The 25,362-nt window shown below is 42.0% G+C and overlaps 1 long non-coding RNA gene across 2 annotated transcripts in view; it reads left to right on the forward strand.

Annotated features, from left to right (window-relative positions):
* The window catches only part of LOC110137868 (uncharacterized), a 60,334-nt gene extending 48,530 nt beyond the window's left edge, over positions 1-11,804 (forward strand). For both annotated transcript variants that reach the window (XR_011490698.1, XR_011490699.1), the window contains exon 4: positions 1,813-11,804. This is a non-coding gene — a long non-coding RNA (uncharacterized lncRNA). The remainder of the gene's footprint in view (positions 1-1,812) is intronic.
* The last annotated feature ends 13,558 nt before the right edge of the window (positions 11,805-25,362 follow it).

The following is a 25,362-nucleotide window of genomic DNA, read 5'->3' on the forward strand; positions in this document are numbered from 1 at the left end:
CAGGTTCCATCCCTGGGTTGGGAAGATCCCCTGGAGGAAGGAATGGCAAACCCTCCAGTATTCTTGCCTGGAGAATCCCATGGACAGAGGAGCCTGGTGGGCTTCAGTCCATGGGGTCGCAAAGAGTCAGAGCATGCATGCACCCTACAGTCATGGGACTCTCCCCGGCTTCTGAGGACTTGGCTGTTCTGCCACACAAACATTTGGTGTTCACCTTTAGCTGGAAGGGGGAGCTTCCTCTTGCCAGGTTGAGAACTTGAAGGGATTCATCTGACTTTGTTTCTTTGGTGTTTAGAGACAGTTAATTCTTGTCAAAATGTAGTTCCTTATTCCTCGGGAGAGTATTGTTAAGTGTATGTGTGTACACATACATTTAGCATATATTTTACAAAGTCCTTTTGGACATCAAATGACTTCTGCAAAACAATATGTTGATGAGTTAAGTGTAAATGAAACAAAACCATGTGGCTTGAATTTTCTTCAAAATACTCTAGGGTTTAAAATGAGGGGGAAAGGTACTTGAAGGAAAAAAAAATACATTTTGGGTCTTGCTGAACCTAAATCATTTGAAAAATAGTTTAAGATGTTTGCTAAATCCAAAACGCAGCTCTGCTCCCACCATATGGCAATGTCAAAGTGGCTCTTCAGATGAGCTTAAGCCTAATTTTAATTTCTTGCACATGTGGTAAAAACATCTTTGAGGGCTCTCTTAAGCCACTGTTCAAGGGAATACTTGGAGCTTGGGGTTTTTCTGTGCATTCATTTGCATAACAATAGCCTCTGCCCAGCTTCCTGGCTATCTTCTGGTTGCACAGGACTTCTGCTCTATTTTACCTGCTCTATTTTACCTCTGTTTTACCTGCTCTATGTTACCTGTTTCTTGGGACCTGGCATTCCTCTGGAATCATCTTTTCTCACCATGCTAAAGGTTTTGAGGGCTGGCCCCCAATTCCCACTCATTCTTAACTGGTTTCCATTGGGAGGTTTCCTTTTGCTTGAGAGTACATATGTGGGCATTTGGAATATTATTCTCAGGTCGTCCCAGAATTTCCTCTGAATCCATTCCCAAGTAATCTCTGAAGGGTGCTCCTTATTTGAACAGATTGGGCAAATCCCCCGGAACTGGGGTCATTAGGTGTAGCTTCCAGTGATTCAAAATATCCCATGATCCTTTGGGGCATCTCTCCAGCTGCATGGTGGTGGTGGTTTAGTCGCCAAGTCGTGTCTGACTCTTTTGCGACCCCGTGGGCTGTAGCCCGCCAGGCTCCTCTGTCTATGGGATTTCCCAGGCAAAAATACTGGAGGGGGTTGCCATTTCCTTCTCCAGGGGATCTTCCTGACCAGGGATTGAACCTGAGTCTGCTGCATTGGCAGGTAGGCTCTTTACTGCTGTGCCACCTGGGAAGGCCCTCCAGCTGTATAGATCCAACCAAGTGGTCCAGAATGAAGCTGAGAAAGGCCTGCAACAGTGGTTTCCAATGATAGTAATGTTAGCAATTAAGGAGTGTGTCAGAAATTTGTGGGGGCATTCTTTAACTGTCTCAGTGATTGTGGGGTACACTACTGGCATTTAATGGGCAAGGGTCAGGGATTTGAGATGTTCTGCAATAAACAGAACCCTATGAAAGATTGCCCTGTATCTCACAGGACTTTCAAATCCACCACTATACATTGTCATAGGTGAAAACACGTCCATAATTATCTGAGCCCAGAACCTAACTCTGTTTTATAAATATAATTGCCTATCTTTTTTTTCCCTCCATTTCAATGTATCCTGCATTTTCCACACTTGCCACTACCGTGTAATCCAAGGAAAAACTGAACTTGGCTGCGTTCAGGACAAGATGGAAATGCCATTAATAGGATTTGAGTTGCCTGCACCACACACTCAGCAATCAGCAACAGTAGCTGCTGCATTCACAGCAGTTCTACATACGGGATTATTTGTCATCCATCCTCGGTGTCCTATTTCTCATTTATACTGCAGTTATGTATGTGCGTGTATGAATTATGTGTGTAGGTAGGTTATGTTATCTCTAAATTATATGCGTAGTTTTTATAATCTATCATTTTCATCCCAGCCTAGTAAAGGGAGGTTACAGAATGTTCATTACAAAGGGTGCCATTAATATTGATCTGATAGGAAATCTCCCGGATGAGGGCCCATACTGCCAGATAATGAAGCTCGTGGAACCCAGGGTTAATAACCCCAGGTTCTCATGCGTGGCCAACAGTAGCTTACTGTACAATCTTGATCAAGCCTCACTAACTCCTTGAGCCTCAGTTTTCTCACCTCAACCTTGAGAACGTCATCACTGGGTCATGAACTTACCTTCCTCAAATACAGTGAGTGATAAAAGACTATAGGTCTGCCTATTCAACTTAGAAAAAACATTCTTCACTGTATTTCATAGTGAAATTATGCACTGTATCATTTTTTCATAAAACATGCAACAATTTGAGACAATGTTTAATTTTTTTATATGACCTTTGTACTTTTATTTTTTAAAAAAACTTTTTATTTCAAATTGAAGTATAGTCAGTTAACCATGTTGTGGTAGTTTCAGATGGACAGCAAAGGGGCTCAGCCAGACATATACAATGTTTTATTTTACCTCTTTGTACAGGGATACCACCATGATGAATGTCTCTGGATTTTGAGAGTACATGTGTAATGATTCATGACTACTAAGACTCAGCTGAGTAATGATGAAGAAGGGAGAGGTAGAAACTGAAAAAATACACCAACTATTTCATGTCAGAAAAGGTGGACCCACTGCCCAGTTCCTGCCAATGTTACTAAATGTACGTGGTTTTCTGTCCCTAGATCTTTGTCTCATCTAAGATTCAACCGTCAAAAGCAAATAATAGTTGATTTTTCCCAAAGGTCTTTAGAAAAAATTTCAAGATTTCATTTGATGACATGTCCAGGTGATTTCTCTTCCTCTAACATCCAAAAGAACAGTTTCATCGATACTACATCTGTCCCTTCCCTTCTTCGCTCGTTTTTTTAAAAAAGAGAACTAGTTGGTAACAGTGAAATGTGAAAACAGTGATTTGTAACATGCAGTCACGTTGACTAATGGGAACATGGGAATGCCTGTTTTGCATTTAGATTTCTGATATCATCTCGTTATAGTGTCTGGAATATCCTTTTTGGTCAAGGCACTGCCAGAAGTCTTGCTGGGAAATGGTGAGAAATCTTGAAACTGCCAGATGCTTCACTGCTGGGTGAGCCAAAGCAGCCCTGGGAAGGAAGACGCCAGGGTGTGAGACCAAGTTGGTGTCCCAGACTGGGTATCAGGGACAAGCCTGCCTCTTTCCCAACAGATGTGTGCCTGGGGTAGGTCTCTTCACTTCTTAGCTGTAAAATCGCAACTATGAGCTAACCTATTTCAAAACATCAAAACATCTACCATTGCCTAATTCCTAAAATCCCCCTCCAAACCCACTGACCCAAAGGAGGATTTCAGATAATGTTGTATAATGATAGGTCCACCACAGGACTAATTGAACATGTAGGTATTAGATGTCTGTCATTTTGATCCACTCACTATCCATTCTCCTTTCTTTGCATAACAAGACCCAGCATTTTTTCTCTTATCATCTCTCTCTCTTTTTAAATATCTATTTATTTGTCTGCTCCCGGCCTTCCTTGTGGCATGCAGAATCTTTAGTTGAAGCATGTGGGATCTAATTCCCTGATTAGGGATTGAACCTGGGTCCCCTGCACTGGGAGTGCAGAGTCTTAGCCACTGGACAACCAGGGTAGTCCCTATCACCCCTCTCCTGTTGTGTGGTAAATGTGGGCTGACTACCACCACTGTATTCTCGAGTAGGGGCATGACCTAGTCCCAGCCAATCAAAGCATGCCCACCTCTTGGTTAGTGATTGGCTCAGGAATGGCCATGTGACTCAAATTAGACCAGTGAGAGTCATTCCTGGGACTAGTGCTGGAAGAATGAGCAAAGCCTCTTTCTTGGTCCAGCCTGAATTGTTAAACTGGGAAGATAGAAACCTGGAGCTTATATGCAGCCATCTGTCTCACAGTGAAGACAGTCTGTTTCAGAATGAAGCCAGCTAGCAGGAAGTAGAGCTGAGAAGGAGACAAATAGATTCAGCCAACATGGCTTATTCCTATGGATGCAATCATGGCTGGAACTAATAGGTTTCTTAGTTTATATGAGAAAATGTTCCTTAAAAAATTTGCACATGACCCTGAATAGGATTTTTTTTTTTTTTTTTTTTTGGCAACCAAAGGAGTCCTGAATAGAGTGGCCAAATAATAAGGATATGAGCACAAATGCCTGTGGATTTCCTCAGCTACTCCTTTAGTAAGGAAAAAATTTCAGGCTGTATGGGACCTTGATTCTTGCCTCAGTTTTGCAGTACTGATGATGTGGCTAAGCAAATAGTTTGCCCGGTCTGTGCTTCAGGTACTTTTTCTATCAACTAGTAAAACTTGGATAAGGTGGTGAAAGGCTCAGGGGTGATACCATGATCATTTGGTTACAAGAAGTAGAAACCATTGAAATTAACTGAAGAGAAAGGAGAAGGATCTAGGAAGCCCTCAAATTGCACATAGTAATATAATTGGGACTCACAAAGGCCTGATTTCCATTATCCTTTCCTCTGGGTACTCAGGACATCTCCAATCACAACTCTTACTTTCTTTTCTCTCTTTGTAGAAGGCTATTCTTTGCTGTTAACAGTCTCCCGCAATGTGGCAGTCCTAGTCTTAGCTTTCAAGTTTTAGCAGAGCCAAGTCAGTTATCTCAGAGTCCCCAATTCCAAATTCCTAGGACAGAGAAGTTGGACTGACTCAGCCTGGGCTGGGTGTCCAATATATGATCACCTTGCCAACATATGCCAATATATGATATGGCATTCCCTTCTGGAACTGTGGAGGGCAACTCCTCCAAGGGAAGAGTAGGTAAGAAAGAGCCTTGAATGATAAATCATGCATGTTGGTGGTGGTGATGGTTTAGTTGATAAGTCATGTCGAACTCTTGCGACCCCATGGACTGTAGGCTGCCAGGCTCCTCTGTCCATGGGATAGTTGATGCTTAAGACACACAGTTATTTATCCTCACTCTCCCCCCAACCTCCTCCTCCTTCTTCTCCTCTTTCACTCTCTCTCTCCCTGTCCCTTTCCCGTTCTATGTCTTCATCATCTTAATGTTAGTATCAGTGGTATACAAGTTAGTTTTACCATAATCATGATTCCCTAAAAAGTTCTTCCTCAATTTTGAATGTGAAGCAAAGAGAAAATAACTTACTCTCTAAACATGAATTCTAGAAAAGATCCCCTTTAATGCCTAGTTTCATCTTTTAATTTAATCTAATGATATTTGACCCACTTCCCTTGCAGAGCAGTTGGAAGACAGTAATGGATTTGAAAGAGTTTTGACAATGTAAGCCTTGTCATTACTGAGAACATCCCCCTTTGTTCCCCACCCCCCAAAGTTACTAATGACAACATAGTATTCTGTTTTCCTAGTACCCAGAAAAAATAAGTACCATCATAAGGCTAAATAATTTCTCAAAAGAAACATTGCAGAACTGCCTCCCCTTTCTTTTTCAGCAAGAGGTTTTTCTCCAGTACATTTTAGTAGGTCCTGGTATAATAGACCCCAATAAGGGTCCTAAAACTTCCCTCTTGTCCCTTTGAAATGGCCTAATCTGCAAAACTCCAAACAGAGACCTGCTCCTCATTACACTATTATTTAATCGGAATTCTGCCCAGATTAAGGGCCAGACTCGGCCCTTCCAGACAGCAGCAGCGTCCAGTGCAGTGGGCGATGGGAGGCTGGCCTCAGAATAAACACCCTGTGATTCCTGGAATTCGGAGGCAGTCTCCACTGCCCTTGCACTCCCTTGGTCGGCAGATCTTGGGTGCCGGGCAGCTTTATTACAACCTGGCACAGCCAAGGCAGCCACTCAGCCTGTCAACAGCCAGCAGCCAAGCAGAGAGCCTTCCATCAGGGCCTGACACCTATCCAAATCCCCCAGTGGTTGCGATGGGCACTTCCCCGGTGAGAACAAGGCCTGGACAATGATGCTTTTGTGCTGGTGGTGGCCTGGGTGCTGCCCATTCTGGATCTGAGCAGCCAGAGTACAGGAGATGGGTAAACCTGTTGATGTTCAGGATCCCCGTGCCAAGGGCTTTTCTGTGGAGGAAGTTCAAAGTCAAACAGACTGGGCTCAAATGTTGTGTGACCTTGGAGCTGCACTTAACCAGCCATTGTATTTCTCTAGAAAATGGACATCATACTCACTTGGTGTTTTCTCTGGCTTATGTACAATAGTGTATTAAAGCACCTTGTCCAAGGGGAAGGGACAGTTAGGGAGTTTGGGATGGACATGTACACACTGCTATATTTAAAGTGGATAACCAACAAGGACCTACTGTATAGCACAGGGAACTCTACTCAATGTTATGAGGCAGCCTGGATGGGAGAGGGGATTGAAGGAGAATGGATAGTTGCATAGGAATGGCTGAGTCCCTTCACTGTTCTCCTGAAACTATCACAACATTTTTTATCATCTATACCCTAATACAAAATAAAAAGTTTTAAAAATAAAGAACAGATGAATGAATGAACACAACAGCAACAAAAAGCACCTAATGATAACCTGGGACATATCAGCACTTCCAAAATCATCAGCTGTCATTCTCATGAGTGAACCTGAGGTTTTAGGCAGAGAAGCAGGTCCGCACTGATTTCTCTGTTTTATCACACTCTATGCTAGTCAGAATTTTGAGCTGCATACAGCAAATGTACATCTGACAAATTTATGTTTTAGCCAAAATTTGACTTTTTGCTTTTTAAAAAAATTTAGAAGTATAACATACACACAGAAAATATGCATACATGATCAATTTAACAATGAAATCAAATATGCATATGACCATCACCCAGGGCAAGGAAAAAAACTATTGCTAGTACCCAGAAGCCTCCAATGTCACCTCCTGATTATAACTACCTACAGCCTATCTAGACTTGACCATGAATCTATCTTTTATGATATTTTCCTCTTGCTTTTCTTCATAGTTTTGCCACCTATATATGCATTATTGAACAATGCAGTTTACTATGCTTGCTTTTAAATTTCATAAAATGAATCATAGGTTATGCATTATTTTGTTTTTGTTTTTGTTTTGTAGGGTGGTGAGGTTTGGAAGATTTGCCGGTGCATTTGCATGTAGCTACAATTTGTTCATTTTCATTGCTGTAGCATATTCCACTAATCTTAACTTGTATTCGACAGAGTTGTTATCAAGCAGCCTGCTAGCTCCTAAGTGGTAGAATGCCTCCAACAATGATCACTATTGAATGAATCCTCCCTGTCTCTATGGGTTGGTCATCTCCTCCAAAGGTGGGGTGTTTTTTTCCTCCCCTTAAACCACTGTTGGACTTTTTGACTTAGCTTGATGGATAGAACAGAAAAAATGGAGTCCTGGGGCTTCTGAGTCCAGGCAGCTTCTACCTTTCTGAAGTCCAGTGATCTCAAGCTCACCATGCTGTGAGAAAGCCTGGGGAACCTCAAGAGAAAGCCCATGTGGGGAGAGAGCATGATGGCTACATAGACCCCAGCTATTTGACCCATTCCTGCCAGAGCCCCAGTTGTTCAAGTTTTCACATCTATCTCAGACATTCCAGTCGCAGCAGACTGGAGCAGACATGGAGCAGAAGAACTGCACAGCTGAGCCCAGCCCAGATGGCAGAGCTGTCAGCAAAAATAAACTGTCCTTTTAAAGCTCCTCCATTTTGGAGTGGTTTGTAACACAACAATAGGTAACTAAGAGCAACTGTTCCTTTTCTGAACTCAACTGGGCAGAATTTTTTTCCTCTCTCCCTCAGACTTAACAGTCCATGTCTTTGCAAGTCTTACATCTTTGCATGTTTCAAGTGACATTATTTACATCTTCATACATTTTTAAATACATTTGGCTTTGCCTCATTTTTCATCATCCTCTTAGATTCTCCTTTTAGATGTACACTTGTGTTTGGAAAAACAATACTGGATTTAGGTCTATAGATGACATTATGAAAGAAAAATAAAGGAAAAGGTATAAAAACTATCGCTAAATGCAAAGATTTAAGGTTATGTTTTATGAGTGTGTCTTGTTTCCAACAGATGAGTCATATAGATGTGCACCAGAATTGCCATGTAGAACTATTCTCAGGAAAAATAAAAACATTAATTTATTTGAGTAAGCAAATACTGGTTTCACTTTAAAAAAAAAAAAAGGAGGTACCATCCTATTATACTGACAGTAGAAGGTAGAAAAATAAAGCACTGGGTCTTTGCTGCTAGAACTCTGTGATCTGAAATGGTTAACAGCTTTCCTCCTAGTTTACTGCCTTGGGGTGTGGGGTGATCAGAAATAGCAACAAGCTTTTCTACATTTGCACAAATGTAATTGCTTCTAATGCTACTTAAGTTTGAAGAAGCCTTAGCATTTTCATTCCACTGGAGCTTTCAGGTTCTTTTCTCCTTTCAAAGGCTGCAGGTATTGAATGTTTTATAATAGAATGAATGTAGTGGGTAGGATGGGGGAAGATGCTAGGAAAACTAACACTTAAAACATAAAAATATTACAACATGATAGATTTGTTCCTGATGCAACAAGGATTTGGAAGTTGAAGGTTTCTGCAAGGAGACAGCAGAGTTGGATTGAAACAAACAGAACTGTGTTTGAATCTGGTCTGACCCACCTACTTACTAACAGTTGACCTTGGGCAAATAATCTACATTTTCTGAATTTCAGTTTTCTCATCTGTAAAATGAAGCTAAGGACAAACCTTACAGGACTGAAGAGTCAAAGAGAGATAATCTACCTGAGGGACTTTGTCCAATGTCTGGCATGAATCTTACCCCTGATGAATGCTAACTCTCTACCGTATAGATAATTTATGGGAGGTGGTTTTGGAAATGTTGGCAATTCATCTAGAGGATAGTGGATTAAGGGAGCCATTTCATGAAAGCAACCAGAAAGATCCAGAGAATTCCTGTAAATCATCCTCCCCTCGAAGAAGATAAGTTTCATGTCTGCTGCATCAGTGACACTGCCCGGGGCCTTGGGTATAACAGGATTTTATTGCACAATCCTGGAAAAGGATTCTGTTGTTTTTGTGGTTCATTTTGACTTCTACCAACTGGAATTAGAGACCTAAGGGGAGGGAGTGAGGTCTTAAGAAACTTAAATGAGAGAAGTTCAGTAATAAGCCATTTGTTTGGACAGTGGATGAACTAACAGATACCATGTCTAGATTTTCTCAATAGTGATGAAAAATCCCCAAAATCTAACTAAGCAAAAGGTGCAGCTAACATTGCTTTATTTTAAGACTTTGGATTTTATTTTCTTTCAAACTTTAAACTTTTTTTTTTTTCCAATATTGCAGTATAGCCAGTTAACAATGCTGTGGTAGTTTCAGGTGGACAGCAAAGGGATTCAGCCATACATATACACGTATCCATTCTCCCCCAAACCCCACTCCCATCCAGGCTGGTACATAACACTGAGTAGAGTTCTATGTGTTATACAACAGGTCCTTCTTGGTTATCCATTTTGAATATGGCAGTGTGTACTTGACCTTCCCAACATTGTTATTCTCATACTGAAGATGCAAAAGGAAGGAGAAGAGTTGTTTTTTAGTTACTTTATTACTATTATCATCATTAGGCCACACAGTGCAGCATGTGGGATCTTACTTCCCTGACCAGGGATCAGACCTATGCCCCCTGCATTGTCAACGCAGAGTCTGAGCCACTGGATCACCAGGGAAGTCCCAGGAAGAGTTTTTAAAGATTGACAACATTGACTTTGTCCTGACTAAGATGTTTTATATTTCATATCTCATTTAATCCTCATAAGAGTTTATTTCCCCACCTTTCAGATTCAGAGCTGAGGCTGAGAGAAGTGAGGTTTATTAGACAAGATCACTCATCTACAAAAATTTCAGAGCCAAGATTTAAATCCAGGTCTAACTCTGAAACCCATGGTTTTAACCAGAGTATTCTCTTGCCTCACTGAAGGAAATGAGCTGTATCTTACTTATAGATCGGAGACAAAGTGGAAAGAGGGTAGACAGAAATGGAAACCTACTGTCTGAGGGTTTATGCTGTGATTAGAATGTGTTGGTTAACGCTATACCAAAAGGCAGCATTCCACTGGGAGATTAATAGAGTTTCTTGACAGGACACTGACAGAGGAAGACTGACTTGGTATAAGGAAGGGAACCTAAGAAAAAGGTCAAGGAGGATCAAGACAAGAAAACAAGTAACAGGTTAGGAGGCTTAGAGCTTAACAGCAAACCCTGGCTTGTTACTCAAGGAAAATTGTTCAGGATTAAGACTGTGGGGACTTCACCCTGATTTTGTACATTGTGAGGAAAAATATGACCATAAAAAGGGCTTATGCAAGACCAATGAGAAAGCAGGTGGTGGCTTCTGATGACTCTAAACATCAAATTTGCCCTATTGAATTTTATAACCCTGTTTTGAGATAGGAACCCAGGAAAGAGGTAAATGTAAGCTAGGATTACCCCAATAGGGAATCAGAGATTTGATTGTATATGTCAGATACAAATGGATTCATTAGTAGACATTTATGCCACCTGAATTCTTCTCTCCTTGATTTTGCCAGCTTTCTCATTCTCCCTTTTATATTTTTGGGGCAGTACCTTCAGGTAAAAGTAAGTAAATACATATGAGATCAAAGTCAATCACTTTGCTGCACAGAATTTTTCAAAGACAAAGATAAACAAATTGAAAGAATTCATCACCAGCAACCCTGTCTGCAAGAAATGTTAAAGGAAGTTCTTTAGACAGAAAATTAGATCAACACAAAAGAATTAAGCATGCCAGACATGGTAAATATATGGGTAAATACAAACAACTTAAAAAATATATATTTCTTAATTTCTTTAGGAGGCAATTGATTACAGCAAAACATACTAATAAGTTGTAAAGTAATATGTTGTGGGGCTTATAAAATTTATATAAGTAAATAATACCAATAGTGTAAAGGACAGCAGAGATAAATTCAAGTGTATTGTATCAAATGAGTGGTATAGAATTAATTCAGGTTATATGGTGATAAGTAAAACATTAATTCAGATTACACTGTGTTAGGGCAGCATATTATAATCTTCAATGCATGTGCTAAAAATACAATAGAAGAAATTAAAATGCTGTGCTAAAAATATTCAGTTAGTACAAAATAATATAGGAAAAGGGGGGATAAAGAGCTAGGATAAATAGAAAAAAAAAAAAAAGAACCAAGATGGTAGACAAATCCAGCTATGAATATTTGTATTGAAGATAAATGAATTAAATACTCTGATTATAAGACAGAGAACATTTGATTGGCTGAAAAATCAAGAACCAACTATATTGTGTTATAAGGGATATACCATAAATGTAGTCACAGATAGATTAGAAAAGTGGAAAAGATATACCATGCATGTACCATAAAAAAGCTAGGGTGGCTATATTAATATCAAGTGAGGTCGAATTCAAGACATGGGGAGTACCTAGTAAAGTAAAGTGTTAGTCACTCAGTCATGTCCTACTCTTTGTGATCCCATACCTATAGCCCACCAGGCTTCTCTGTCCATGAAATTCTCCAGGCAAGAATACTGGAGTGGGTTGCCATGCCATTCTCCAGGGGATCTTCCTAACCCCGGGAGCGAACCCAGGTCTCCTGCATTGCAAGCAGATACTTTACCATCTGAGCCACCTGGAGCTGATGATAAAAGGATCAAAAATGTCAGTTCATCCAGACAGCATAAAAATCCAAACAGTCCCTAAAGATGGACACCATCAGTTCCTTCTTTCCTTATATGTGAATACCACTCCACAAGTCAAGAGGTGGCGTCTGGGTCTCTTTCCCTTGCATTTGAGCCCTGTGACATGCTTTGACCAAGTGTCTCTTCTTGGTTCCAGTTCTCGCAGAGCAGCCCTTGCCATGTACTGAGTTCCTGCCGGCCAGCCCTGGCTCTTCCGGTTGTGCCTCCAGCCTCAGGATGCTAGCATCTCATTCTGTTGCTGGTCTGTTGCTTTGCCATTGACAGTTTGGCTTCTGCACTCTTCTGTTACCTCGGTAATTCATTCTCTATATTAAATTCTCTCCATGCTAAAGATCTAGAATGGTTTTTATTTTCCTGGCAGGACACTTTACTGAAACAAGGAGCTGATGAAGCTTGTTATATCTACTGGCCAGATGGGTAAGTGGGGTTCAGCACTGTCCTTAGCAATCCTACTCTGGCAGGCTGGACACACACCTCTTTGGCATCCTTAAGCACTCATGGTCCAGCAAAATGTCGGCCAACTTTGATCTGCCATTAAAAAACGACTTTTACAAATGGAAAGCCTTTTCCATCTCTGCGACTTAAACAGAACAATCAATGTTTAAATAATAAATGTCCTCATTTTGGGAAGTCTGCCCTCCTCTGGCACTCTCCTGGGCTTGTCTGGATCAAAGTCAGCTGCTGTGGGTCCCTACCTTTTCACTTCTCCAAGCTTTAGGGTTAATGTAGGAGCTACAGCATTATTTACAGTGGCTATGATGTTGAAAACAATCTATGTCTGCCAGCAGATAAATGGATAAAGAAAAGAAAATAAAAAATACTTTATATAGTATCTATGTTACATTACAGAGTATATATACACATGTATACTGTTTATATACATGTGTATATAAATGTGCTGGAATGTGACATGTTGCTAATTATATATAACATATTATATATAATTAATATAATTATGTGTAATGAAATATTCAGCCATAAAAAGAAGGACATTTGGTACAACATGGATGAAACTTAAGGGTATTATGCTAAGTGAAATAAATCAGACAGAGAAAGACAGATACTGATGATGGCATTTATACCTGGAATTTAAAAAATCCTGACTCTTAGAAAAAGGGAATAGATTGGTGGTTGCCAGGGACAGGGGAATAAGGCAGGGAATGGGTAAAGGTTGTCAAAAGATACAAAATTACAGTTACTAAATGAATAAGTTCTGAGGAATCTAACATACAACCTGGTAAACTTGAAAGTTGCCAAGAGAGTAGCGAGAGTCCTTCTTCCCAGGAATGACTCTCATTGGTCTAATTAGAGTCACATGCTCATTCCTGAGCCAATCACTAACCAGGAGAAGGGACTACTTTGATTGGCTGGGACCAGGCCTTGCGCCTACTCTGGAATACACTGGTGGTATCAGCCCACGTTTACCCCATGACAGGAGAGGAGTCGTAGGGACTACCCTGGTTGTCCAGTGGCTAAGACTCTGTGCTCCCAGTGCAGAGTGGAAGGGCTTCCCTGGTGGCTCAGTAGTAAAGAATCTGCCTGCTACTTTAGGAGATTCGGGTTTGATCCCCGAGTCACGAAGATCCCCTGGAGAAGGAAATGACAACCCACTCTGGTATTCTTGCCTGGGAAATCCCATGGACAGAGAAGCCTGCAGGCTACAGTCCATGAGGTCGCAAAAATGTTGGACACAACTGAGCGACTAAATAAGAGAGTAGATCTTAAAAGGTCTCATTTTTTTAAAAAAACAGACTCACAGACTTAGAGAATGAACTTATGGTTTCTGGGAGAAGGATGGTAGGAAGGGATAGTTAGGGAGTTTGGGGTCGACTTACACACTGCTATGTTAAAAAAATAAAACGGCTAACCAGCAAGGTCCTACTGTATAGCACAGGGAACTTGGCTCAGTGTTATGTGGCAGCCTGGGTGCGAGGGGAGTTTGGGGAAGAATGGACACATGTATATGCATAGCTGAGTCCCTTTGCTGTCCACCTGAAACTATCACAACACTGTTAATCAGCTATACTCTACAAAATAAAAAGTTTAAAAAAGATTTTAAAAAAGCGTTTTAACTATTTAAGATAATGGATGTGTTAACTAATCTTATTGTGGTAATCACTTTACAATATATATGTTTATGAAATCGTCACATTGTATACTTTAAACTTACACAATGTTATATGCCAATTATATCCCTATAAAGCTGAAAGATAAAGAAACCAATTAAGTAGGGGAAAAAGGAATGATGATAGTTTGGAGGTACACGTGTATGTGTACACATAATATATGATGCCCATCTTAACAATATATCTTTGTGCATTTTGCTTGCAAATCACTTCTTTACAAGTCAAATGAAGGTAGCTTGCTAATTGAGCTGACCTTGTTTTGGAGCTCACGGGGAATTTGTGCAATATCAAAAGCAGATGATTCTAGTAAACTTGGTGACACTCGTGTGTCCAACACCTTTCCTATCTACCTTAAAGGAAGCCTTGTGGGGTTGGGGGGGGGGGGGGGAAGGGGAAGCTTCGAGCTAGATTCCTTTCAGGTCACAAGAGCTTCTTCCCTTCTTTCTCTCTCCCGAAATCACCTCTTGGCTCTCGTAAGCTCTTTCAACACTCTTTTCCTTTCCTGAAACTGGTGATGTCCTAGCTCTTTGCCAAATGCATTTTCACTGTACTGAAAAGCAACAAGATGTAGGCAAAAGGTTTAGTGCTTCAAGATCTATGTATTTCTTATGTTTAAAATTGCACTTTTTGGTTTGACAGATCAAATGCTTATTATTTCACACAATATGGTAGAAGTCAGAGACTAAACTGCCTGTGGGCTATATGATGTTTGTCCATAATCTTTTAGGCTCACAATAATCTTAGTCTATAGCAGTGGTCTCCAGGGCCAGGGGCTGGTTTTGGGCACCAGGGACCAGTCTCATGGAAGACAGTTTTTCCATAGATGTGGGGGTGGAGGAATGGTTTCAGGATGATTCAAGCACATTACATCTATTGTACACTTGATTGCTAGTATTATTACATGAGCTCCACCTCAGATCATCAGGCATTAGATCGTGGAGGTTGGGGGACCCCTGGGCTATAGATGTTGTCTCTGTCTTCAAATGGAGAAACTGAGGCTCAGAAGACATAATTAATTCGCCTACATTCTTGATCAGCTTTAAAAAGGGCCAAAGAGGGGGATTTGAATCTAAGTCCACCTGCCTAAAGAATCCTTATTCTCAACCCCTGTGGTACAAACTGGGGTCTCCTGCATTACAGGAAGATTCTTTACCAACTGAGCTATTAGGGAAACAAGGTCCGTCTAGTTAAGGCTATGGTTTTTCCAGTGGTCATGTATGGATGGGAGAGTTGGACTATAAAGAAAGCTGAGCATCGAAGAATTGACACTTTTGAACTGTGGTGTTGGAGAAGACTCTTGAGAGTCCTTTGGACTGCAAGGAGATCCAACCAGTCCATCCTAAAGGAGATCAATCCTGGGTGTTCATTGGAAGGACTGATGTTGAAGCTGAAACTCCAATATTTGGCCACCTGATGTGAAGAGCTGACTCATTTGAAAAGACCCTGATGCTGGGAAAGATTGAGGGCAGGAGGAGAAGGGGATAACAGAAGCTGAGATGGTTGGCATCACTGACTCAATGGACATGAGTTTGAGTAAACTCTGGGAGTTGGTGATGGACAGGGAGGCCTGGTGTGCTGCGATTCATGGGGTCGCAAAGAGTCAGACACGACTGCGTGACTGAACTGAACTGAACTGTGGTACAAAACCCTCTCTCCCAGAAAAAAAAAAAATTTATCTATTGAAGGCCAACTGTGTACCAGGTGCTTTCCAATCTTGCTCACATCTAACAGCAAACCTGAGAAGTTGATATTTACTCAAGTCATCGTATGAATAATAATATGAAAAGTAATCATCTATTTAGTGATTTTTTTCCATGTCAGACAGTGCTAAGTGTGATACATTATCTCACTGAAGTACAAAAGAATAAAACAAAAACCAATTATATGCCTGCCACGTGACGATAATCACTGTTTCTATTTTAGTGTCCATTCTTTGCGTGTTTTTTCTATGCGTTCATTTTTTTCCCCCAGAATGGGATCATACTCTCTATCATGCAGTATGATCTCATTTCCTCACTCAAATATGCATCTGAACATATTCCATGTCATTAAAGAGCCCTTTACAGCATCAGTCAGTGATGGTTGAACATTCCACTTTCTGGAGATACCAAAAGTGTACTCAGTAGTTAGGATTGAATTAGACATTTGGATTTTCCCACTTTTACAAACACAAATGTTATGGCAATAGACATCTTCATAGTTGAACTTTTGTGTTCTATCCTTAAGAAAATTCCTTGCAGTAAATTTGCCGCTTTGAAGCTCTTGCAAAGCTGGATTCGTTGGGTAATTAAAGGTTGAGCAATATTCTCCTTCCATCACAGCTTATCATGTGGTCTGTTTTCCCAAACTCTGGCCCCCAAACTGGATATTTTAATTCGTTAAAAACAAAGAAACAAAAATTGCTACTTTGCTAGGTGAAACATGATAAGTCATTGCATTGTTTTCATTTTGTTGCCAGGGAAGTTGAATATTTCATCATGCCTCTGATTTGTCTGTTTGAGATCTGTGATTTTATAGTTAGATTGGCTTCCTAATATAGAAGTAATAATGCATGTTAGGGTAAAGGTTAGGCAGCACAAGGCTTATCAATTTAATATGAGCAGTGTGTGCATGCTTAGTCATTCAGTAGTGTCTGTCTCTTTGCAACCCCACAGACTGTACATAGCAAACTGAAATCTCTCTTTGTTAAATTGTACCTTTCCAAACTCCATGTGTATGTGATTCTTACTCAGTGAACAAATCATAGACTTGCCCAATGCCATGGTATCTGTTCCTAAGTCAAGAGAAACACTTTCTGGGGAGACCAAGTTAGCAGATGATATGGTCTAAGACCATATATGCCTAAGCCATAAAAATTAATTCTTACTGGAAATTCTGAGATTGCAGTTGACAGAAGCTTGCAGCACCAACTCTTTGAGGACATCAACCAAGTTCTGTTCATCGTTGTGTCCCTGGGTGTGTCCCAAAGTATATGACCAGCCATGTTTGTGGCAGAATAAATGAGTGATGAGTACAAGACAGGTGGAGGTAGAAACAGGAAGGGACTTTGCAACTGAAAGGAGCAGAGAGGAACCAGATACGAAGACCTGGGACTTCCCTGGTGGTCCAGTGGTTACGACTTCATCTTCCAAAGTGAGGGTGCAAGTTCGATCCTTGGTTGGAGAGCTAAGGTCCCACATGCCTCAGGGCCAAAAAAAAAAAAAAAACAACATAAAATAGAAGCAATATTGTAACAAATTCAATAAAGACTTTAAAAATGGTACCCATAAAAAAAAATCTAAAAAAAAGCAAAAACTTGGTATAATGAAAAAAGTGTTCTTACAGAACAGGAGGACAAAAAATCTGGCCCTGACCAGATGTCATGGACTGAAATGTGTCCCCTCTCCTCAAAATCAGATATCGTTGTCCCAGCCCCCAGTACCTCAGAATGTCACAATATTTAGCAATAAGACCTTGAAAGAGGTAATTAAGACTGTTAAGATAGGGCCCTAGTCCAGTTTGACTGGTGTCCTTCCAAGAAGAGAAAAGGACCCCAGAGATACATGTGTGTGAGGAGATGACCATTTGAAGACACAACAGGAGAATGGTCTGGGCATGCCAATGGAGAGTCCTCAGAGGAAACCGAACCCGTTGACACCTTGACATTGGATTTCTGGCCTCCAGAACTGTCAACTTTTTAGCATTTCTTAATTCCCATTTCAAATTCCCAAGAGAAAAATCCGACTGGCCCTGCTCAGTTGGTTTAGGCAAAGATACTTGGTCCAAACCCTCTTAAAGCAAAGGCAGGCTGATATCTGCTGAATGCATTTAAGAGCAGTCCACTGATTGGTCTGTTTATAATGTGCTTGTTCACTGTCCCCCTCAGTTAGAATGCAGGTGCCATGCCATGCGTGCCTGAGTGCTCAGTCACTCAGTCATGCCCAGCTCTTTGCAACCCCACGGACTGTGGCCCACAAGACTCCTCTGTCGATGGGATTTTCCAGACAAGAATACTGGAGTGGGTTGCCATTCCCTTCTCCAGGAGATCTTCCCCACCCAGGGACTGAACCTGCATTTCCTGCATTGGCATATAGATTCTTTACCACTGCATCACCTGGGAACTGCAAGTGCCATAAAGACAGGATTTTTTTTTTTTTTAATGGCAAGTGCCATAAAGACAGGATTGTTTTCCCTTTGCCTGTTCACCGTTGTATTCACAGCATCTAGCTTTGGTTCTGGCACACAGCATGGACTACATACCCTTGCTGCATGAAAGAAGAGAATTGCACTCAGGCAAAGCAATCCAGGGTTGATGCTCTTTATACTCAGACTTGGGGGAGGTGTAACATCCTCAAAAGGAGTATATGTTGCTTATGGAAGATAAACTCCCATATCTCCATGATTCAGAACCCTATCCAGACTGAATTTGCATATGTTTGTTGGGCTTCCCTGGTGGCTCAGAGGTTAAAGCGTGTGCCTGCAATGCAGGAGACCTGGGTTCGATCCCTAGGTGGGGAAGATCCCCTGGAGAAGGAAATGGCAACCCACTGCAGTATTCTTGCCTGGAGAATCCCATGGATGGAGGAGCCTGGTGGGCTACAGTTCATGGGGGTTGCAAAGAGTCAGACACAACTAAGCGACTTCACTTTCACTTTCACTTTCAATATATTGCGTTGGTGGGGAGGTAAAAAGGAAGATGCTGAGGCAGAAGGTACTCTGTGCTCACCAAATCCATTGTCCTTTTGTCCTCAGCAGAAATGTAGTTTGTTTACATTTCCCAGCCTCCTCTTTGGTCAATTGGGTTCATGTGACTTCAGGTCTGGCCAGTGGAAAACAGGAAGAAGTGATGCCTGCTACCTCTAGGTCTGCCCCCCCAAGAAAATTTCCCTGATGAACCTCCATACTCTCTCTCACCATCTGTGAAAGTAGAAGCAAGGTACTTCACGAATCTTGAGATGGAAAATGTAAAGAAAGAATGGAAAAAAGGAAGGCAAATGGGCTCTTGAGGCTCCGAGTTCTTACTCATGAAAAGTCATCTAGGAGAGCTACCCAATCAAGTTGGATTATTGCATCAACAAGATATAAACTGCTATGGTGTTGAGTCACTAACATTTGGTGCTATTTGTTATAGCAGCTGGTGTTACACTTCCTGAAGTACATAAACATCTGGAAGAAAGTCAGTCTGGGCTGGGATTTAGACTCCTGCTGGAGTGTTTGGAAGAATTTGGAGAATTTTCCAGTTTTTTTCAACAGCTAGCTCATTCTCACCATTGCTATCTATTATAAAGATGCTTTTTGGAATTTTGCAGTTTACAGTTTTCATTTACACCTCTGAGAGGAAGGCAGGGCAGGACTCACAATGCACATTTTACAATGTGGAAATGAATCTCTTGGTGTTGGAGGGGTCTACCCAAGGCTTCTAGCTAGTCAGAGACATCTGAGCCTAACATCTCACAACCTGGTCCTCTTTCTGCAACCTGATGATGTGCTGCAGGAAAAGTGTGATGATGTGTTACATTCTGTCTGCATAGACAGCATGACATACATCACAGTACACCAGGGCTCCTCCACCTCTCCACTATTGACATTTGGGAATGGATTTCATCACAGAGGGCTGCCCTGTATCTTACAGATGCTTTGCAGCTTCCCTGGTCCCTACCCCTAGATGCCAGAAGTGCCCCATCCCCGGTTCTGACAACCAAAAGCCATCTTCAAACATTGTCAAATGTCCCCCCAATCTGATAAAAATCATCCCTAGGGAGAAACCACCACTGTAGAGACTTCTGCCTCTTCATCACTGTTTTGCTTGCCTATGGTTGCCCTGAAATGGAAACATAGGCTTGAAAACAGTTCTCTCTTCCTGGGGAGATGAGTGACATGGAATATGAGATGAAATTGAGGTAAAACATATCACCTTCCTGTGTTCTGTTCACATATGGAGATCGTCCCTGGAAATGGTGTGAATCTCACAGCACAGTGTTTCTTTCTTTGTCTACAGTGGAACTTAATGTAGATCCCACTGGATCACAAGAGCTTTGTCAGTTCGCTGAGGCCAGTTATAGTCAATTCAGGGTTTTCTTAGGCTACATGGATCCACTGCACCCCTATGCTTCTCTGGGATGATGGCTAGGATCTGCAGGTTCTTTGGGCCAAGATCTGGTTGTGGGGCCACGCTGGCTCCTCAGCCCCTATTGCCATTCTCCACCCTAGCCCATGTTCTCGGTGCTTGTCTTCTGGACCAGCCCCTAAAAATCCCTTCTGCATGGTCCCATTGTCGGGGCTTCCCTGAGCCCTGCCACCTTCCTTTGTTACTTCCATGCCACTCCTGAGACTATGAGAGGGCGTTGGCACTCCCCAGGCTCAGCGTCACCAGACTCTTATCTTGGGCCCATTAGACAAGGCAGCCCAGTTAGATGTCTCCCCTTCGGGTCCCTGCAGGGGACTTGCCACCCACCTGGGCTCCACTGAGGAAGGGACAAGAGGCGCCTAGGGTGAAAAATTAAAGGAGAAACTCACTCTCAGATACTAATTCTTCTTGTCTGCACAACCCCAAGATTGAGAGGATTCTTATTTAGCTTTCATGCATTTCTGTTATTTGCTGGTTTTTGGCTGTGCTGGGTTTTGTTCCTATGCAGGCTTTCTCTAGCTGTGGTGAGCAGGGGCTATTCTGTAGTTACAGTGCCTGAGCTGCTCTTGTTGCAGGCTACGGGCTGTAGAGTGTGCGGGTTCAGTAGCTGTGGCCCAAGGGGAAAGCAAATCAAAACCACAATGAGACACCACTTCGCACCTACCAGAATGGTTATAATGTTGCCGAAAAAACAAATACCAGGAGAATAACAAGTGTTAGAGAGGATGTGGAGAAATTGGAACCCTTGCACTTTGCTGGTAGCAATACAAACTAGTGCAGGTGCTATGGAAAACAGCTTGCCAGTTCCTCAAAAAGCTAAATATAGAATTAGCACATGACTGGGTACTTCCACATCATTCCACAGCCAGAAGAACTGAAAATAGAGACTCCAACAGATGCTTATGAACCAATGTCCACTGAAGCATTATTTGAAGTAGTCAAAAGGTGGTGACCACCTAAGTGTCCATCAAAAGATGATTGGATAAAGAAAATGTGGTATATACACATAATGGAATATTATTCAGTCATAAAAATAAATTCTGATACATGCCTCAACATTTAACCATTTTAACCATTTTCTAAGAGTGCCATTCAGAGGGATTCGATTTTTGAAAGCCAGAAACCCTACAAAGCAAAAGTTCTGGGTTCAAAAACTATTTTATAACAGCTGTAAAATGCCCCACAAATGCTGCCATTGGATGAGAGATGGTGGGCAAAGAGGTCTAGGATGCAGAAGAATGTATCAACCTATCACTTCATCCTGTGGAACACAAGGACTGACATCCCAAAATCAACAAATTTGAGTAAACTTTGTTAAATTTATTCCACCAACATGTATCAGCTGTGAGAGGGAAGGGCATGATAATGATCAATGAGAATAAGATGCTGTTAACATTTGTACATTTCATGATTACTCATACTCTCTTCTACTAAGCTTCTTGAAAGCAAGAACAATTTGTGTCTTGTTCACCATCATATCGCCCATGCCTTTCCATAGCCTGAAACATCGTCAAGACTCAATAAATAATTTCTGACTCAACAAATAAGCACCTAGGCTTTTGTTTGCACCTCCAGAGTAACCCTGTTTCATAACAAGAACATTGCCTTTCTGTAAAAGCAGTAACCAAGACTCCAAAGACAGGAAGTCACTTAAGTGGAAAGAGAACGGATGAGGATCTGAGCCTGTATTTTCCAAGAATGAGTGATCTGGAATCATTGAATTCACTTGCCAAGCAAAACACTGTCGGGGTGATACTGAATCAATGATCCTTTCATGTGAGTCATCTGAACTAATACACTTTATGATTTGTTATGAATAATTGTAACAATAAAAAATGGCAAGCTTTAATGGGCTCTTGCAGTGTATAGAAATTATGCATGTGATTTTAGTTAATCATCAGAATCACTTTGGGACTGGTTCCAGTTGAAGGGTGAGGAAGGTGAGGCTCAAAGGCAGAAAATAATTTGTTCAATGTCACTCATCTCCCAGGTAGCTCTGCTGAGACTCGAACCCGCAGTACTGTGTGACCTCTGAAGTTCGTGACACTTCTCACTCATTCCATCTGAGTAATAGACCTTGATGGACCTCTAGGCTGTGTATGATCCGACACCATTCTGGGACAGCCACTGAATCCCACGGCCCATGGGAACCACTGGCATCTGACCGGGAAAACAAGCGTGTGTGTCTTCAGTGGAAAACATCCATGACGTTTAGGCTTAGTGAACCCGCCCGTGTCTGGGGGAAAGGGAAGAGGGTAGTCAATCATCTTGACATTCTGTCATCTGCTTCTGGGGTCTACAGGATGCCAAACAGCCCAAGCTGGAAAGCACCATGGTCTTGTTGTCCAGATGTTTGAGGTTGCACTGCCCCACCCTCCGTATGTCAGAGCTCCTGGCTGAGAGACAGCGACACTGATATCATTCCTGCTACTGCGGATAGCAGCCCCGCCCTTTCATGTGTGTGCCCTGAGCGTGCTAGGCTTGATGCAGACAGTGCTATGTGCATTATCTTATTTTCTGAATCGAGCTTCTATGAGTGACCACGAGCTCCAGATGAGGTCACTGCTAAGGCTCAGCATTGGGTAGGGAACATACCCAAGGATGCAGAGGATGTGGTTGTAGTGGGGGGTGAATATTATTGTTTAGTCACTAAGTCATGACTACTCTTTGCAACATCATGGAGTGTAGCTGGCCAGGCTTTCCTGTTCTTTACTATGTCCCAGAGTTTGCTCAGACTCATGTTCACTGAGTCAGTGATGCTATCTAACCATCTTATCTTTTGCCAACCCCTTCTCCTTTTGCCTTCAATCTTTCCCAGCATCAGGGTCTTTTCCAATGAGTCAGCTCTTTGCATCAGGTGGCCAAAGTATTGGAGCTTCAGCTTTAGCATCAGGCCTTCCAGTGAATATTCAGGGTTGATTCCCTTTACGATTGACAGGTTTGATCTCCTTGCTGTCCAGGGGACTTTCAAGAATCTTCTCTAGCACCACAATTTGAAAGCATCAATTCTTTGGTGCTCAGCCTTCTTTATGGTCCAACTCTCACATCCATACAGAACTAATGGAAAAACCATAGCCTTAACTAGACAGATCTTTGTTGGCAAAGTGATGTCTCTGCTGAGGTGAATAGTGCCTCCCAAAAGTCATGTGCATTAAGAACCTGTGAATAAGATTTTATGTAGAAATAAGATTTTTTCGAATGTAAGTAAGAATCCCAGAATGGAATTCCTCTGGATTTACGGGAGCCCTAAATGCAATGAGTAGTGTCATTTCAAAGAGATAAGCAGAGGGGAACACAGATGGAAGCAGAAAATGGAGGGATGTGTCTGTAGGCCGAGGAACACCTAGGATTGTTGGCACCACCAGAAGATAGGAAAGAGGCATGAAAGAGATCTGCCCCAGAGCCTTCAAAAGTAACCAACACGCACCAACACCTGGTTTCATCCTCCTGCACTTCAGAGCTTCAGAGAGACTTTTTGTTGTATGAAGCAACCCGGCCTGTGGTCTTTTGTTCCAGGAGTCCCAGGAAACCACTGGGAGATAGGTTGAGATAGGATAGGATTTGAACCAGAACATCAGCCCAAACTCTCTACCAGTGACCTACAAGTCAAGCCTTTGGAATCAGCTCTCAACGTCTTTGGGCTTCCCTGGGGCTCAGTGGTAGAGAACTCACCTGCCAATGCGGGAGATGTGGATTTGATCCCTGGGCGGAGACGATCCCCTGGAGAAAGAAATGACAGCCCATTCCAGTATTCTTGACTGGGAAATCCCATGAACAAAGGAGCCTGGAGGGCTACAGTCCGTGGGGTCGCAAAGAGTCAGTTACAACTGAGCGACTACCCAGCAACACCTCAGTGTCTTCATGTTCCCAAATTCCATAATCCAGAGCACTTGAGTTTTCAGAAAAAGTGTGCACACACACACATACATACAAGCAGACACACACACACTTCAAAGAGATGGTATGACCAAGAAGCCTTCTTACCATTTTCCTAACTCAAATACTAACTGTCAAGGACAGAACAAAAAGAAGGACATCCAAATGGCTCTTGCAGCTCTGATCAAGCAGACTATGGAGGGGAAAAAAAATAGAATAACTTTAGCTATGAAATGTGAAACCAAGGAACTGGCCCTTTTGGGCATTCATGATGATGTTTTATTAACATGGAACATTTACTCTGTGGATTTCAGACAACTTTAAAAAGTCAGGGAGTGCTGTGCTGGCCCTCATCTGATGCAGCCGTGTGGGTACTAGGGAGATGAGAGGGAACACTGAGGTTAAGATATTTGCTCTTGTTTTCCGGAGTCAGTTGACAAACTAGAAATAGTCCAGACTTCTCAGCATCAACATTAGGATCTTCTCAGAGTTGCTCTCACCCTAATTGATTTTTCCACAGTGAAACTGCCTCTCCTCTTTCTAGACAATTTGGAGAACTCCTACACACCCTTCGAGCCCCATTTCCTATGGGAGTCCTTCCCTGATATTCCCTACTCCATGCTCTATCACAAAGCAGTGCTGAGTATCTCACTCTGTGGACATGCATTCTAGTTTGTACATGCTCCAGAGACACCATTTAAGATCCTTTATAAGATTGATCCTTTATCAGATAAGATCCCTTATAAGATCCAAAGACTGATCCTTTATGGGTCAGTCTGTCCTTGTAGATGAGGGACTCAACCCCAGAGCTGAAGAAAGTCAATGAAAGTGCTTCAGGGGAAGTTATCAATCCCTGGAAACCTTTTGCAAAATTTTATGTGAATGGGCAACTTAAGGGATAGGGACGCCACAGCTTTTGTGAGTTTTCAAATGACTTCTAGATTTAAACAGCTTTAAAACTCACTGCACTAGAAAGATGGTACACTTGAATCTATTTGCAGAGCAGACATACAGATACAGACACAGAGAACAGACATGTGGACACAGGGTAAGGGGTGAGGAAGAGGGGAATCGGATGAATGGAGAGGTTGGCTGACATACATACCCTACTGTGTGTAAAATGGATAGCGAGTGGGCAGCTTCTGCCTAGCACCAGGAGCTCAACTCAGTGTTCTGTGATGCCCTAGAGGGTTGGCATGGGGGGAGGTCCAAGAGAGAGGGGTTATATGTGTTCGTATGGCTGATTCACTTCATTGTACAGCAGAAACTAGCACAATATTGTAAATACCCCAATTAAAAAAAACAAAATTTGAATTCTCTGAATTTCTTATCCCTGTTGCCTGGTACAGCACCTGACCCAACACAGTCCCATGAAAAATACCTGTTACCAGATCAACTGCATACAACTTTGATGGAATTATAGTCAGGTGGATCC

Source organism: Odocoileus virginianus, chromosome 12, assembly GCF_023699985.2.
Source record: "Odocoileus virginianus isolate 20LAN1187 ecotype Illinois chromosome 12, Ovbor_1.2, whole genome shotgun sequence".
Classification (NCBI taxonomy): Eukaryota; Metazoa; Chordata; class Mammalia; order Artiodactyla; family Cervidae; genus Odocoileus; species Odocoileus virginianus.